Source organism: Pseudophryne corroboree, chromosome 5 (genome assembly GCF_028390025.1).
Source record: "Pseudophryne corroboree isolate aPseCor3 chromosome 5, aPseCor3.hap2, whole genome shotgun sequence".
Classification (NCBI taxonomy): Eukaryota; Metazoa; Chordata; class Amphibia; order Anura; family Myobatrachidae; genus Pseudophryne; species Pseudophryne corroboree.
Genome location: NC_086448.1, coordinates 239,141,773 through 239,155,326, shown reverse-complemented (window position 1 = coordinate 239,155,326; position 13,554 = coordinate 239,141,773). Strand labels below are relative to the sequence as shown.

The 13,554-nt window shown below is 46.4% G+C and overlaps 1 protein-coding gene across 3 annotated transcripts in view; it reads left to right on the top strand.

The window, feature by feature from the left end:
* Nucleotides 1–13,554, top strand: part of SGO1 (shugoshin 1) — a 280,791-nt gene that overhangs the window by 60,521 nt on the left and 206,716 nt on the right. For 2 of the 3 annotated variants that reach the window (XM_063922203.1, XM_063922201.1), the window contains exon 1: nucleotides 12,246–12,359. The exons of the other annotated variant lie outside the window; for it this stretch is intronic. The gene's annotated coding sequence lies outside the window, so the exon portion shown is untranslated. Of the gene's footprint in view, nucleotides 1–12,245; nucleotides 12,360–13,554 lie in introns of those variants that run through there. 3 annotated transcript variants of the gene reach the window in all.

Sequence of the window (13,554 nt, the reverse complement as noted above, 5' to 3'; positions counted from 1 at the left end):
CACATTAGACTACAGAATATGTAACAGTGCAGTGGCAAAATGATCACATATAACCACCCTGACTTATTGTATGGGAGTGCCATGCGTGAGAATCGAAAACCTCTGTGCAATGGGGGTCATTCCGACCCGATCGCACGCTGCATTGGTTCGCAGCTGTGCGATCGGGTCAGAACTGCGCATGGCACATGCCATATGGCCGAGGGCTGTCGTTGCCTAGCGATCGCTTCTGCCTGATTAACAGTCGTTGGGCGGGAGGGGGCTGCACAGCGGCATTAGGGTGCGTAGCCGGACCTTTGGGGGGGGGGGGGGGGGGCGGGCCGCTGCATGACGTCACACGCAGCCGCTGCGACCAGGGCAGCGAAGAGGTTCTCCCGGCCAGCCGCAGGAGCTGCGCTGGCTTGGAGGTACTCCTGAAATGCAAAAGCATCACCGCTGTGCGATGCTTTTGCACTTCTGCGGGTGGGGGGGCGGCACTGACATGCGGGGCGGACTAGCCCTGTGCTGGGCTATCCCCCCGCATGTCTGAGTGCCTGATTGTAGCTGTGCTAAATTTTTTGTGACAAGCAGTCCTCTTCACATAGATTTTCAGAGCCTTTACAACATCCAAGGACTTTGATGTAATTGAGGAGTCAGTAGCAACTGGCACCACAATAGGCTGATTGATATGAAAAGCCGACACAACCTTAGGAAGAAACTGCTGACGTGTCCAGAGCTCAGCTCTATCTTCATGGAAGATCAAGTAGGGGCTCTTGCATGACAAAGCCCCCAACTCCGACACACGTCTAGCAGCAGCTAAGGCCAACAAAGTGACAGCCTTCCATGTGAGAAACTTGACCTCAACCTCCTGTAGAGGCTCGAACCAATCTGATTAGAGGAACTGTAACACCATGTTAAGATCCCAGGGTGCCGTAGGTAGCACAAAGGGAGGCTGGATGTACAGAACCCCTTTCAATAAAGTCTGAACCTCAGGGAGGGAAGCCAGTTGTTTCTGGAAGAAAATGAATAGGGACGAAATCTGGACCTTTACGGATCCCAACCTCAGGCCCATATTCACACCTGCTTGCAGGAAGAGTAGAAACCCTTCCAGTTGAAACTCCACCGTAGGAAACTTCTTGAATTCACACCAAGAGACATACTTTTTCCAAATGCGATAGTAATGTTTAGACGTTACTCCTTTCCTAGCCTGTATCAGGGTAGGAATAATCTTGTTCGGAATGCCCTTCCGATCTAATATCCGGCGTTCAACTTCCATGCTGTCAAACATAGCCGCGGTAAGTCTTGATAAGTGAATGGCCCCTGTTGCAGTAGGTCCTCCTGAAGAGGAAGAGGCGTTGGATCTTCCAGCAGAAGACCCAGAAGATCCGCGTACCAAGCCCTTCTTGGCCAGTCTGGAGCAATAAGAATTGCCTGAACTCTTGTTCTCCATATGAGTTTTAGAACTCTTGGAATGAGTGGAAGTGGAGGAAACACATACAACGACTGGAAAACCCACGGAGACACCAGGGCGTCCACTGCCACGGCTTGCAGGTCCCTTGACCTAGAACAATACCTCCGAAGCGTCTTGTTGAGACGGGAGGCCATCATGTCTATTTGAGGTGCACCCCAAAGATCTGTCACCTCCGTAAACACCTCCAGATGGAGGCCCCACTCTCCCAGATGGAGATCGTGTCTGCTGAAGAAGTCCGCTTTCTCAGTTGTCTACTCCCGGAAGATTGCTGACAGCACCAACGCGTGCTCTTCTGCCCAGAGGAGGATTCTTGTTACCTCTGACATTGCAGCTCTGCTCTTTGTTCCGCCCTGTCAGTTTATGTAGGCCATGAGCCGCTTGGAGAAGACCATTGTAGATGGCTCTTAGTTCCAGAATATTTATTGGAAGACTGGATTCCATGCTTGACCACCTTCCTTGGAAGGTTTCTCCTTGAGTGACTGCGCCCCAGCCCCGGGGACTTGCATCCGTGGTTAGGAGGATCCAGTCCTGAATCCCGAACCTGCGGCCCTCCAGAAGGTGATGTATTTGCAGCCACCAGAGGAGTGAAATCCTGGCTTTCGGCGACAGACGTATCCTCTGGTGCATGTGTAGATGAGATCCCGACCACTTGTCCAGGAGATCCAGTTGGAAGGGCCGAGCATGAAACCTTCCGTACTATAGAGTCTCGTAAAAGGCAACTATCTTTCCCAGAAGGCGAATGCACTGATGAACCGATACCCGGGCTGGCTTCAGGACATCCTGGACCATTGTTTGTATAACCAATGCGTTCTCATCTGGCAGATACACCCTCTGCACTTCCGTGTCGAGGATCATTCCCAGAAAAGACAATCTCCTTGTCGGCTCCAAATGTGATTTTGGAAGATTCAGGATCCAACCGTGTTCCTTGAGCAGATGAGTCGTGAGAACAATGGACTGCAACAACATCTCCCTGGACTATGCCTTTATCAGCAGATTGTCCAGATATGGAATTAAGTTCATCCCCTGTCTGCGGAGGAGAACCATCATCTCTGCCATCACCTTGGTGAACACTCTTGGTGTTGTGGAAAGGCCGAATGGCAACGCCTGAAATTGATAGTGACTGTCTAACATTGCACATCTGAGATAATCCTGGTGTGGCAGCCAAATCGGAATGTGGAGGTACGCATCCTTGATATTCAGGGATACCAGAAACTCTCCCTCCTCCAGACCTGAGATCACTGCCCTGAGAGACTCCATTTTGAATTTGAACACCTTCAGATGAGGGTTCAGCGATTTCAAGTTAAAAATTGGTCTGACCGAACCATCCGGTTTCGGTACCAAGAAAAAGTTCGAATAATAACCCTTCCTTTGCATATGAGGTGGAATTGGAACAATGATCTGTGACTTTTCCAATTTTAGAATGGCTTCCTGTATGATAGCCCTGTCAGCAAGGCTGGCAAGCCTGATTTGAAGAATTGGTGAGGCAGGAGTTCTTGAAACTCCAGTCTGTACTCCTGGGACACATTATCCTGTACCAGGGATCCAGGCCGGACAACACTAAGACGTGCCTGAAACGCCTGAGTTTCGTACCCAACTCTTCCTCCAGGCTGTGCGGTCCATCATCATGCTGAGGATTTTGATGAACCAGAAGCAGGTTTCTGGTGCTAGGAGCCTGTGGAAGCAGGCTTTCTGGATTTCGCACGACCACCTCTAAAGAAGGTGGTAGGAAGCTTGAACTTTTTTGCCTTAGCGGTCCGAAAGGACTGCGAAGCAGCTGAAGAAAGTGGTTTCTGTGTAGAAGGTGTAGCAGAGGGAAGGAAAGGTGACTTACCTGCGGTTGATGTGGAAATCCACGCATCCAATGCTTCCCCAAATAGAGCCTGACCAGTGTTGGGTAGGTTCCCCACACTACTCCTGGACTCCGCGTCTGCAGACCACTGGTGTAGCCAGAGTCCCCTGCGAGCTGATACCAACATGGAAGATATCCACGCAGTCGGCGTACCAAGGTCCTTCATGGATTCCACCATGAACCCCGCAGAATCCTGTATGTTATGTAAAAACCACTCAATGTCACTTCAATCCATTGTACCCAAATCCTCTAGTAATGTGCCTGACCACTTTACTATGGCTTTAGAAATCCATGCACAGGCAATAGTGGGCCTTAATGCCACTCCTGAAGCAGTGTAAATGGATTTGAGCGTAGTGTCAATCTTACGATCAGCTGGTTCTTTTAACGCAGTAGATCCAGGGACAGGTAAAACCACCTTTTTAGACAGTCTGGAGACAGATGCGTCAACAATGGGTGGGTTTTCCCATTTTTTGCTATCCTCCTCAGGGAAGGGAAAAGCAACCAGAACCCTTTTTGGGAGCTGGAATTTTTTCTCCGGGTTTTCCCAGGATTTTTCAAATATACTGTGTCAAAGTCAGAAAAATATCACGCTGCACATTGCCATATATTCACCTCATGCGTGTGCCCACTGCACGTGCATGACCCCGGGAGGTGCGTGCGTATACTCGCAGTCGCGTGCACTCGCAGGCGCACGGTATGCGCATTTACGGTAGAGTTTGTGTGCGTCTAGCGGGCGACTCAATCGTTACATATTTTAGTCATATAACGTATTTTGTAGATTATGGTCCCTTTGATAGAATCTGAAAGTTTAGTTAATGTAGTATGTTCAGAGACAAAGAGATCCCTCTTTGTTTGATACGAAGGGTCAGACAGGGGTTACACAGTGGTGTTTAGTATCCATCGGAAGAGTATATAATTAGCAATATTCCGGTGTTGGTTAGAAACGGATTAATCGCTCGTGCGTATAGTTATGACTATAAGAAGTTTATGGACATTTGCTATATTTGCAGTTTATTACCCATGCGGCGGGAAACCTGAGTTTCCCTCCCACCTGAACAGTTTGAAATAGTCACAGCCCACCTGTATGAACCAACCTATGACCTTTTGTTATAATGCGGAGATGGATTCCTGTGTCCAATGAACAATAAGAATGTAGGGACCATTGTACTGTACTGTGTGTAGTGTATATAAAGACAAGCCGACCTGGGCCAGCTCCACTCTACTCAACGGTTCTCATCACTGATAATCGGGAGCTGGATATCCAGGAAGGCGCATGCGATTGTTTCCCCTTGTGCGTAAGTTCTCTGCAACCATTTTACCTCCTATTAATGTTGTAAGCCATTCCCTCTCTCTTTCCCCTTAAATGTAATTGTGTCACTATTGTATGTTAACGTGTAGTAATTCTGTTAGGTGTTTATGTTAGTTTGGTAGTGTATAAATTGTACTGTGTATCCTTTTGCAATTGAACGTTCATTCTCTCCCTTAAAAGGTGTTAGAACCTTAGACCGGTATTTGAGTGTTTATTATAAAGCTAAGTGTTCTCAGAGCGTCACGGACGCTCATACAGCCTTTAAACTAACAAGGTTACACTGCGTTACATTTACACCTTATCACTGCATAAAGGTTTACAGTATAAGTACATTACTTATGGTATAGTTATTAAGGTTTAATTCTGTGAGCGTCAGCGCCGCTTGTGATCTCCTCGTGGTCTCGAGCGTCCGCTACGCTGGTAGCGTATCATTACGGTAGTCGGCAGCCTATAGCGTGCTTGCCTCTACGCATTAAGCCGTGAGCGAACGTGCCGCTCGTGCGTCTCGTCCACGGCTAAGCATCTGCTACGCTAAGTGCGTACCCTTACGGTACCACATACTCCAATAGCGTACTGAGTCTCTTAACCTTTTTGAGTGTTTAATATAGGATAAATCAGTAGGCTTTATCAATTGTTTAATTCTTTAGATGCAGGGAAGGTTAGCGAGGCTTTCTTATTGTCAGTGAAGTAAGCCTCCTCAACCTGCTCAGGTGGCGTGTCAGTAATGTTTAACACATCTCTAATGGCCTCAATCATGAGCTGCATGCCTTTAGCAAGGGATGTCGCCCCCCTCAGCACATCCCCATCACCGTCTGCAGTATCAGAGTTGGTATCCGTGTCATCTTGCATAATTTGGGCAAGTGCACGTTTCCGTGGGAACATGCTAGGGGATTTTGCAGGAATAGGAACAGAGCCTGACCAAACTGCCATAGACTTCAACACCTGAGTTTCAGTCTCAGTATTAACTACCCTAGTAGAGATCTGAGAGATCATTCCTTTGATAGAAGTTAACCACTCAGGCTCAACAATAGAGATCTGAGACAAGGCATTACATTCCTGAGTACATGGAATGGATTCCTCCTGAGAGGAATCATCTTCTGCAGCATATGACACAGAGTTCCCAGACATGGCTATGGGAGATATTAACACACACACACACACACACACACACACACACACACACACACACACACACACACACACACACACACACACACACACACACACACACACACACACACGTTAGACACAGTTTACCCCAAAGTATGCCACAGAGAGACACAGAGATTGGAGCCAACCCATACACAGCACATTCTGAGGTAGAGCTAATAAAACTACCAGCGCTAACTGTGTACCTTAATAGACTACACAGACTTTACATAGCCCCCCTCCGCCCTTCTACAACCCCCTGGTGCCACACAGGATAGCTGGAGTTGCACGGGACAGGTCTCCCTGTCAGTGTCTGTGTACAGGAACTGCAGGCAGGAAAATGGCGCTGAACGCTGCTGGGTCCACTCTGAGAAGCTCCAACCCCGAACATGGTGCTGCTTCCCGCTCTTCATTTTATTATACTGGCCTCAGGATGTCTGCTGGCAGTGATCCAGGGACCCTGACAGGCTTGTTAGCCAGTGTACAGTATAGGCGCTGGCTCAGGGGGGTGTAGTATGGTATGCCGGCGGCCGGGCGACCAGCATACCGGCGCCGGGAGTCCGACCGCCGGCATACCGACAGTGTGGCGAGCGCAAATGAGCCCCTTGCGGGCTCGCTGCGCTCGCCACGAGGGAGAATATATGTCGGTATGCCGGGTGGCGGGATTCCGGCGCCGGTATACTGTGCGCCGGGATCCCGACATTCGGCATAGTGAAGACCACCCGGCTCAGGGCGCCCCTCACAGCGCCGCACTATGTACTGCTGAGCCCTGGAGTGCAGTTAGTACTGCGCTCCCTACCCTGTTGCCGCCATCTTCACACCGGCTCCCCGCTTGCCAGGGGGGGCGGTGACTTAATCGCCACCGAAATCTTCTGGCTCTGTAAGGGGGTGGTGGCATGCTGCGGGAGTGAGCGGTCGCCTGGGGCGGCTAACGATCATCACCCTCAGGAGCTCAGTGTCCTGTCGGCGGAGATAGTGGCCATTAACCTCTCAGGGTTGGACACTACTCCCCCCTAAGTCCTACGAAGCAGGGAGGCTGTTGTCAGCAGCCTCTCTGTGCCTAACTCTAAGAAAAATAATAAAACTAGAAAAACTCCTATGGAGCTCCCCTAGCTGTGACCGGCTCCTCCGGGCACATTTTCTAAACTGAGTCTGGTAGGAGGGGCATAGAGGGAGGAACCAGCCCACACTGTTAAACTCTTAAAGTGCCAATGGCTCCTAGTGGAGCCGTCTATACCCCATGGTACTAATGTGGACCCCAGCATCTTCTAGGACGTAAGAGAAAATATATTTATTACCAGTTATTTTATATAGCGCACATATATTACGCTGCACTTTACAGAGAGTATTTGGCCATTCACATCAGTCCCTGCCCCAGTGGAGCTTACAATCTACAGTATATTCCTTCCAAATGTACACACACACACACACACACAAAACTGGAGTACCCGGAAGAAACCCACGCAAGCACAGGGACAAACTCCACACAGTTAGGGCCAAGGTGGGAATTGAACCCATGACCTCAGCGCTGTGAGGCAGTAATGCTAACCATTACACTATCTGTGCTGCCCAATTTAATGCTATTAGCGCATGTTATGCTATTTACAAAAATTTTGAAAAAATGGATTTTACTCAACATGCACTATCATAGATATATTAAGATAGTGTATGCTGATCTTGACATTACCAAATTGCTTTTTTTATATAGGTGCAATTTACACCTATATTTTTGGTGTAAATTGCATCCAACCCTACATGAACCTCTCAGTGTTTTGCACGATATGTAGTTCTGTTTATTAAAAATGACAGATATTTTCTTCCACTTGAACGTGTACTATATTTGCACATAAAACAAATAAACATCAGTAGCTCGCTGGCGATAATTGGATTTTGTCATTTAATATCATATTTTCAATAATACTGATTACATTATTCTCAGATATGAAATTCAACTCACCAGGACAACACAGGTACATTTTAAGTGGCTCATAAACTCTGAACATATGACATCAAATTTGATTTAGCCATCTTTTAACTGCAAGAAAGTTTTAGGTAGAATTTGAATGGCAGAATCAATAAATATATGTTGTTGTACTTCAGTATATGCAAATTGTTTCTGAAAGTCATCATTTTACAGTCATTCTATTCTGCGTTGAATGTACCTACTTTTTTATGTGCTTCTATGAACTTATTGTACGCACTTTTGAATGTGCTCTTTAAAGGCCAACAATCCAGAGCTGACATTGTAATATAAGACAGGTTGAACAGTTTAATTTATTTCTGCAAAATATTAATTCTTTTGTCTGCAAAAATGTTTGAAATAATCTCTTTACTATCCTACAGGTCTGTCCTCATAGGCTATGGCTTCAATTGTGCAAAACGGCTACTCTTGGCTCGCAAGGTCTGTGCGACTTGGCTGCGCCGAGCATCTGTTCCGCTCCCAGTGTGCACTTTATTCTCAACTATAAAACAACTAGAAATGACAAAACTACACTGCTAGATTACATTGATCAATTTGATGAGACATTTGTACGTGTGCAAATGAGTCAGAATATTTATACAAAGTGCTACAATGCAGCGACCATGGCTCTTTCTCATGCCAAAGTTCAGTTGTGCTTTGTCTGTAAATCTGTATGTGTGTAAAAATAAAGGCCTAAATAAGACCTGATCGCAGCAGCAACATTTTTCTCTAATGGGCAAAACCATGTCCTGTGTGTTGTCGTAAACGGGCAAAAACCTGTCGGAAATGTCCGCAAATTAAATAGTGACGTGTTGGATCCTCTCCTGTTTGTGATACAGACTTTCCGGAGGGGAGTTGGAACACTCTATGGATAGCAATAGGGACAGCATAGTTGATCCATGTCTAACGTTAGGGATTTCCGGAGGTATATTGAGAGGGGTATAAATTCCCTGTTAGAGCACTTCCTCCTCATACCTTGAAAAAGGTAAACAGTGTATGGAAATGCGTTGGTAAGGAGGGGCCATGCAGACTTAGGACTAGTATCCAGAACAAAGGATCCATCTCCAGGGACGCCTGAGGTTTTTCCCTGTACTCCTGCGCTATTGTCTACTTTTCTTTGGTAGACCATTCCATCTGGTAGGAGTCTGAATGGTTGCTATATGTCATCTGGGCAATGTTCTTAAAACTGTATTTGTCTACCTGCTTGCAGTAGACCACCTTTTATGGTGGGAGGCAGGGCCGGTTCTATGATTTGTGGCGCCCCGGGCAAAATATGGGGGGCGTGGCTTCGATTGGGGGCGTGGTCAGCGCGCTGAAAGAAAAAATAAAAGTATACTTACCATCCCCGTTCCTGATCCAGACGCCCTCCGCCGGCGGCGCCGCTCTTCTCCTCTCCTCCTCTCTTCTGTTCTCTTCGATCTATGGGAGAGACGTTATTACGTCTCTCCCATAGAACAGCATAGACACTAGAGGTCAATTATGACCCCTAATGCCTGTGCCACTATGCTGTGCGCGATGACGTCATCGCGCATCGCACAGCAAAGGTCCTCTAAACGAAGGGAAACTAGACCGTAGCGTCTAGTTTCCCTTCATGGAGAGGACCTTTGCTGTGCGGTGCGCGATGACGTCATCGCGCACCGCACAACTAAGGTCCTCTCCATGAAGGGAAACTAGACGCTACGCGTCTGGTTCCCTTCAAAGCGGGGGGGGCACAGCAGGGCACTACGGGGGGCACAGTGGCGGATCTTGCCCTGGTGCGGCGCCCTCCGGATGGCGCCGGCGCCCTCCGGAAGGCGGCGCCCCGGGCAAAAGTACCGCTTGCCCGTGGCAAGAACCGCCACTGGTGGGAGGCTAATTTTTATCTTGTCTTTTCTTGTAATAAATCCATTTTACAGGTTTACACTATGGTAGTGATCTTTCATGTTCACATGTAAACCCGGAGGACCTATCAGCAAAGGAACGGACAGAAGATACCATCTTGAGAAATCCTCCTACAGTCATCTCCGCTCCCATTAACCTGATAGATATTTCCAAGGGTACGAGTTTCCACTGATAATATTCAATTTGAAGTATTGTGATAGTATTACACTATTGTATTTTATTTCTCTTTGAGATCTCAAAAATCACTGATAAGTGTATAAAATCTCAAGATCGGTCTAGTTTCTATATAGAAGTATAATTTGTGTGCGTTAGTTGTGTGGTGGTTCCTTCTTTTCTTTCACATGCTGTTTAATTATTTATTTATTACCAGTTATTTATATAGCGCACACATATTCCGCAGCGCTTTACAGAGAATACTTCGCCAGTCACATCAGTCCCTGCCCCAGTGGAGCTTACAATCTATATTCCCTACCACATGTACCCACACACATTCACACTAGGGTTAATTTTTGTTGGGATCCAATTAACCTACCTGTTTATTTTTGGATTGTGGGAGGAAACCAGAGTACCCGGAGGAAACCCACGCAAGTACGGGGAGAATACAAACTCCACACAGTTAGAGCCATGGTGGAAATTGAACCCTTGACCTCAGTGCTGTGAGGCAATAATGCTAACCATTACACCATCCTTACTGCCATTACATCATCTGTACTGGTTTGGACTACGGGTGATGTGCCATCCATTCACTAATAGTAGTGTCACGAACCAATTACTTACCACTGCAGGTTTTGGGGTCCGTCCGTTGCCGGCATGGTGCTGTGCGGCCGTGTGGGGATGTGTCGTGGTCAGCTGCAGAGGTGATGCAGGTTCTGGGAGCCGGGAGTGCGGGGACCGAATGGCCGAAGGCGCCGCTGTGTGTCTGCAGTATAGGAGGCGGCCATGTTGGAGACCAAATGAGCACCTGAGAGCACTTGTGAAACACCTGTGGGTAAGTGTTATCCAATCCCGTGCTTGTGCTGCCTTTAAGTAGACTGGGAATGTTACTCTGAGCCAGTGCTTTGTTCTATGCCCTAGTTATGTGCTCTCTCCGTGATATCCTGTGTAGTTCCAGTGGTCCTGATATCGCCTACGCTCCCAGAGGTCTACCTGCAGCCTTCATTGCAAGAAATCCACCAGCTCCCTGCTGTGCTGTCAGTTAATCGCTCTCCAAGTGGCAACAAGTGGAATCCCCGGAGTCCTATGTGAGGTTTCTTTATTCAGTGACTGCCTGCTATAATCACAGTCTGTGGAAGTTTCCACTTCATCCTGGTTCTCGTTCTCTCATTATCCAGTTTAACTCATTCTTTACCATTGTCGTCTGCTGCAGTTTCACAGTGCTTCAAGTGTTATCTTCACAACTTGTAAGTATTCATTCAGTATTGTATTTTCATTGTTGCTGCAAGCAAGGACAATTCTCCACAGCCTTCCAGTTTAACCTGTAAGCTTCAGTACAAGTCTCTACAGTTATTCATTTAGGTCTACAATTTCCAGTTAACACTCCTTACAGTTTGGCACCAATCATTGCTTCATTTGGACAATTCTTCATTCACAAGCCTGTTTACAGTAAACTAAGTTGTATGAACATTTCTTCAATACATCCTTAAGACTGTTCCTGCTTATCAGTATACCATTCATTGCAATACGTCAATATATATATGGTGACTAATAATTGTCATTTAACTCCTTACTGGAATTGTTGCCTTTAATAAATATATGAAACAGAACTTTCTTCGTCCGACCTGTTTACATCATACCACAGCACCTACACCTTTGGTTGGTCCAGGGTTAACGGATTCACAAAAACACTCGGCCCTGACAAGTAGCAGCCATTCCATTCACTAATAGTAGCAGCCACTGTGCGCAACTGTGACAATCTATCTTTTTGCTTTCGCCTTCCTACCTCTATGTCTGTCTGTTATTACGCAGTTTTGTGTTATTACTGTTCAAATTGTATAGCGCAATGTAATATGCTGAGCAGAGCTATATAAGAAACTGGTAATAAAAAATTATATCAAGTTTAGCATTAAATCCTTGTCAGCAGTTTGTTTATTGTCATCAAGCCCACAAACAATGAACTAATTTTATTAGTGTTAGCTTCTACTGTATCTTGAAAAGAGTGGCATGCACAATGCCCGCAGAACGCAAGGTCTGTAAGGCTTTTTACCTCAATAAAAACTGTGTTGTGCCCAACTAAATATCCCCATTCCTTTTAGTAACTCCTGAATAAAAAGCAGCCACTTAAACAACACAAACGTTCAGATAGCTACTTTGTTTCTGTTTCCTCATATTTGGTAATAACATCATCATTAACACATTTTGCAAATTAATTTCCCACACATACACCCACCATAAAGATGTGTTTACCATTAAATGTGATACAAGCAGCCATATATCGGCATTCGACACGTAGTGTACTCAAAGAAAACCCACCATGATCCCCCTCCCACACCGAGCGACCACATCACGTTTTTATAAATATACACAAAAGAGCACAGCGCAGTCTACCGTACCACAACAAACATGGCTCTACATGACGACAACCCACATGCAATAACTTCCGGGTCATATGTGTATCATTCCTTCGTTTCAATCACGTGACTTTGCTTATCTAGCCAATCGCAAGACACGGCGCCATACGTTTGAACTGACGTCTGTATACTGACTGTACTGTGTGTGTTACTGTGTTATCTGTTACCAAGCTGCTGCGGGCGTCGACACGGGGCAGGTGAGGTGATACAGGGGGCAGTGGTAAAGTATAGCGGAGCCTCAGCCATGCTGAACACCGCCGGTGTCTGCCGCCTAACGCCGAGCCGTAATCCCTGCTGCAGCAGAGGCGGCTCACCGGTGGGGGTTACAGCCTGTGCGATATCGGAGACTTGTCTACTGTACATCTCCTATAAACTTATTATTGAGGGTAGGTCACCGTACTGGTTTATCCTCAAACCACGTATTTTATATGGGTTATATCGCTGCCATCGCAGTGCCGCCGTGTTAGAGACAGAAAACACCTCACTGGTAAATCTGAGCGGTGTATGATACAGGCTAATGGGTCCTGATGTCTACTGTAAGGTTCTGGGGTGCATCCTACATCACATGCACACATTCGGATTCTAGAACAGTGGTTAAAGTTCGGAACATGGGACCCCTTGGCTTAGCATAACTAAGCTGCTTCAGAACATCATTAAACTTGTTCAGAACATTAAAATGCGCACTCTTGTGGGCTTGCTTTGCTCTCCATGTTTCAGGCACGGTGGCTCACTCAGCTTTGCTTGCCACAGGTTATTATTTCCAATAGATAGTGTTCTGAGGCAGTCTATTTCAGATAGCCCAGGGGGTCGGTCTCGTGCTCTGCACTTGAGCTGATAACTGTGTATGTTTAAAGAAATATTAAAAATAAATGCATTGCTAATGGGATGGTAGCACTGGGAGGCTTTTATTAATACTTGGTTTGATTTTTTAGATGTTTCCTGTGTGGTACTGAGTCACTGACTAATGCTGCGTAGAGACTATACAGTATTGTTCACAATCTGAACAATATTCAGTCGTAAATTATATTGCGTAATGTGTATGCATGATCCGATATAAGATGTGCGCTCCCGCGGGTCGTATGTCGTACTGCATGCAGTCTTGATGAGGTGATATTGTGTGGTTTTGAACTCCAGTGATGACTTTTTATGATATCTTATACAATATCTTATAGGATCGCATAATGTGTACATAGCATTGTAGCAAGTTTCCCAATGTGTTATCTGTGTCAGAGGGGGTGCAATCAGGAACCAGACAGTCTCAATACTGATGATTCCTGAAGTAATGGCGTTTTGGGTAGTATGGGGGGAGGTTAGGGTAATAGGCTCTACACACTGCGCGATAATATTCAAATATATGAACAATCTCGTTAATGAACGAGATACCGTTCATAT